We start from the raw sequence: 4,776 nt of genomic DNA, 5'->3' as shown, positions 1-4,776 counted from the left end.
CATGATGAACGTTAAGGTGTAATCTGCATGGAATTGCAGCAGTTCTCAACGGGAATGTCACAGATGGCCATAATTACAGCAAATAAGAGGAGCTTCCTCACACCTGAAGAGAGATTCTCAATAGAATATGGCTTCTATGGCCATTAAGAGAACCCTCAAACACTTTGCACAGTTACCTGGGTTCTGTGTACACACAATCTGGATTCAGTCCCCACAAGTTACCTGCTGCTTATGGGCACATTCTGTACAAATGCAGAAGGGCAGAAAAGGGAAGGATTTGTCCTAAACACAAAATGAATTTTTTTTTTAAAATAAAAAAATAGATCATTTTGGAGATGCTGGAGCAGCCCTGATTTGCAGTTATCTGTTAAAGCTCCCTCGACGTCCCCTTGTTGCAGTCTGGGCAGAAATGTTCTCTCCAGGAATCAACTGTTCAAATATAAGACTTTTAAAAATTTCATTACAAGCCTCCCACCTTGCTGAAAAGCCACAGCCTTTGGGACTGAGCTTAGTGTGTCCTGCTAGTGTCTCAAATTATGCCAGTTGCTATAAGATGTCAGCACCTGTCAATTGCAATTAAATGTTTCAAAGTTAATTACCCAAATCCACATCAATTGTCGCTTACATTTTCAAAACACTGAACAATATTCTACTTTATTAAACACAAAGTCAGTGTTTAGGCACTGCTAAGATGTTTATAATTTCATGAAAAGGGGACTCCCTCTATCTGCCCCCTTTTCTGTGATGAGCCAGTCCTTTTCTTCCATCTGAGATGCTGGCCACAAATAATGCTTTCCAAGTAGTTCTTGTTACATTATGTGCTGTAACTACCACTTAAAAAAAATCAAAGGAGAAAAAATACAGCTGAGCTGATATGGATTTTTGAGAGCTGAATTGCAGTGAGCTGATTTTCAGAGGCACTGAGCACCTCCAGCTGCCACTGACTTCATAAAAATACTGAGCACCCTTAATCTCAGAAGAGTAGGCCATGCCTCTTTAAGTGGGCACGTGTGCTGGCAGTTGAGTTTTTGCACATAGTTTATTAAGACCTGTGAATAGCAACACCAAGAGTGTTAATGGACAGTATTGATATCTTCTGCAGCACCGGATTTAGGCTTTGCTTCTACTGGAGGAAAGGGAAGAGAGAACCTGAAAAATGAGACTTTGCCACCAAGCAGATTAAACTGCAGAACTTCAAGCAGCTGGATGGGGCTGGGTTGTGAATTTGGGTTAACCATTTGAGATATTTTATTCTGCAAGACTAAGCATTGTCTCATTGCTGTCGTGGTTTAAATCTACACTGAGAATACACCTATGGGCACCTCACAGCCGGTGTAGAAAGCGCTCAATGTAAGCAGTGGTTTCCCTTGGTGTTACTATAGAAATCCCCCAAGTAAATAAAATCTACAAATCTTACCCCCCCCAAAAAAAGTGTTTTTTTTTCTTTTGTGTGTGTGTGTGTGAGAAAGCGAGAAGAGAGAACCAAGGATGGAACATTTTTGTGGCACAGGGAGCTCTTTCATGGAGTTGCTATAACCCCTTCCCTCACTGTTGAATCTCACCTGTGTCATGGCATCTTGTTTCTTACTCCTCCCACAAATCCTGTCTCCTCACTGCTTGCAATTCAGAAATGATCTCTCAAAGTTGTATCCATAATGGCTGAACAAACAGTCTCTCTCTCCTGGCTATCACAGCTGTACGCAGATAGATGTGGGATAATTAATAATGCATATTTATTCTGTTTGGAAGAACAATGGCAAAAGTGATGAGCACAGAACTCCCATGGATATTACTCTGTGACCTCTTTTAGCCCCGAGTGCTTCAAGCCATCCCCCATTAATGAAACCATTTCCCAGAAGCAGACACATTTTATGTCATCAAGTTTTTCCCATTCCTAACCACAAGGGCAAATCCCCTGCTGTTTTGATTCTTAGTGTTTCCAGAACACTGCATGAATGGGTGCTATCTCAGGGCTTAAGTGGTGCATTGGACCTGTGCACATGGGTGAATTTCACTCTGAATCTTTTATGGAGGATGAACATTGACAAGCAATAATCTTTGAAATGCTGTTGCTTGTGCGGTGTATTGAGTCTACCCTCTGTGAGCTAGAAGCCACTAGTAGGTGACATGATTGCAAACACTTTAGCAGGTCTGACTTTCATCTAGCATGGGACATTGGTGGCACATTGTGGGAGAACTGACAGGCACAGCAGACTATTGTAGATCTCTTAGCATTGATGCATATTCTTCCTACCACCAACATTTATGGATATTTCTCTAAACACAGAGCGCAACCTTTTCTTGTGTGTCTGATTTGTTTGTGTGTGTGTGTGCACGCACCACTGCCTTGCCTTGGGGTGAATTGAGAGGGAGTAAGGTAATGTTTTTTTTCAAACAGCAGACCCCAGTTGGTGTTATGAGGTGGCTGTCTATTGTAGTGGAGATGCCTTAGTCTTAGACCAAGATTTATCTTATTTGGCATATCCACACCAAGAAAAAGAGTTTTGAGTGCACTGCAATATTAGCACAAGACACAAATCCAGACAACAAGAATTCTAATCTGCTTCTCCTTTTCCCCATTCTTAGAAAAGAAACATTTACTGGATTTCTTTTTTCAGATCAATACGGCCCCAAAACCCAGGGTGCATTAAATGTCAATTATCTGTACAGGCATATGGAGAATTCACTTTACTATGAGAGAAATCAATGACTTAAGTAACTATGGATTGGGTTTTTGATGTTTCATTGAAGAATTTAATTGAAAGTGATTGATGTTTGATGGCATTACATAATCTTTTAGCCAATCACAATGAGTTTGTCTATTTCCTCTCAATGAGATTATTCCTGATTTATGGACATAACATTCACTGTCTCTACTGTCTTACACCTTTAGGTTGTTCCCATGTTGTGCCACCATCTATAGCTCTGTTTTTCCTTCAATCAGTGGAGTTACATGGATGTAAATGAGGGCAAAGTTTGGCCCTTATTGTGGAAGTAGGCTCGACTTGACTTACTCATGTATCTAAACTCATTCCATTTAGGATTGCCCATTGCCATTCAGTCTGTTCCACCATATATTTAGCTGTGCCACACCTGAAGAAGAGCTCTGTATAAGCTCAAAAGTGTGTCTCTTTAAAGTTGAGCCAATAAAAGACAGTACCTCATCCACATTGTCTCATTGCAATTTAAGTTGGTTGCACAGAGAATTATTTTAATTAGCTAGGATGGCTCTCTTTTGACAGAGGAATAAAGGTTGCATAGTGACACGTTCAAGAATCACGATAGTGAGGTTTCAAAGGATTTGGCATCAGCTATTCCCTTCCAAAACATGAAATTATTTTTGAAATGTACATGGCAAAATCAGACACAGCAGACGATTGTCAGATGGAGAATTGGCTATATAGCAAGTACCCCTATCTTAAAGACTAATGAGCAGCTAGGAAAGACTGCACAAACTGAAGGAATAATGGACCCCATTAAAAAGATGATTAGTAATCATAAAATTTTATTTAGATAGCATCGATTTACCCAAGCATCCTCTTATGTACACTACACTAAAACAAATATAGCATACATGGCTAAAACCCTATGGGTTTGCAATACCAAACATTACATCGGCAAAGATTTAATGCACCTCTTCCAGAGAATATGCCACAGCTTTAGTGGGTACAACACTGGCAAAATGAAACAATCCTTGTCAAGAGCACAGTGGTTACACCAATATATCTGTTCTAATTTTAGTGTTAAATGCAGCAGCTCTGTATTGCCTGTAAATTGTTAGATTTTATTTAGCTATAATTCTTGAATGAGCAGCAATTGACTCAAGTGCTTATTCTTTCTAACAATTCAAATACCTGAGGAACATCCTGTACCTATGGGTTTATTGTGAAAGGGAACAAACGGGTGAGTACGGATTTGTTTGTAATCCCATTACTCTGTGGGAGCTAGCCCTGCAACGCCCACCAGATGGTGCTATAACCCTATCATTCTTCACCAGGTGGCGCCATAATTCCATCCCTTGTCACCAGATGATGCTGTTGTATGAATCTGTTATATTTTACCCTGCTATAAAGACAAGCTACTTTGGCACGCTTGCCCAGTGACGCTTCCAATCCTATATACCTTAATTAAAAAAAATACCACAATTAAAAGCCTCTTTTTAAAGCTAGTCTTGGTTCCAGGACATGTAACTATTGACATAGTTTGAGGTTCCTTTATTGTGCTGAATGTACTATGAGGTGGGACCCTCGCCACCTCAAAGTTACCATCACACTCACAGTGATGCCTGCCCTGATCGCCTCCAGACTGTCCCTGTCATGCAGCATCCCCAGGGGCTCCTACAGCAGAAATCTGGAGTTTTTCTAATGGGTGCTATGTAGCATGACTCTCTTGTGGTTGCAGGAGTGAAAGGCCCAGTGTCTGAACTGAGATATTAATTAAAGAGAAGGGGCAGAGATGTCCTAGTAGGAAGCTAGGGAGTCTCTCCTCTAGGATGACCAGACAGCAAGTGTGAAAAATCGGGACGGGAATGAGGGGTAATAGATGCCTAAATAAGACAAAGCCACAAATATTGGGACTGTCCCTATAAAATCGGGACAGCTGATCACTCTAATCTCCTACCTACAGCCCCTCCCTTCTGCTGGGATGTTTTGAAAATACAAGTGCAAGTCATTGGGTGCAGCCTGATGCATTCAAAAGGCAATACATTGCAGTTCGGCAGAAGCTTTCTGAACCAGAAATAAAAGCTGCCCCAGCAGGGTTGGTTTAGCTGCATCC

Source organism: Malaclemys terrapin, chromosome 25 (genome assembly GCF_027887155.1).
Source record: "Malaclemys terrapin pileata isolate rMalTer1 chromosome 25, rMalTer1.hap1, whole genome shotgun sequence".
In the NCBI taxonomy this organism is placed as follows: domain Eukaryota; kingdom Metazoa; phylum Chordata; order Testudines; family Emydidae; genus Malaclemys; species Malaclemys terrapin.
This window is presented reverse-complemented; position numbering follows the sequence as displayed.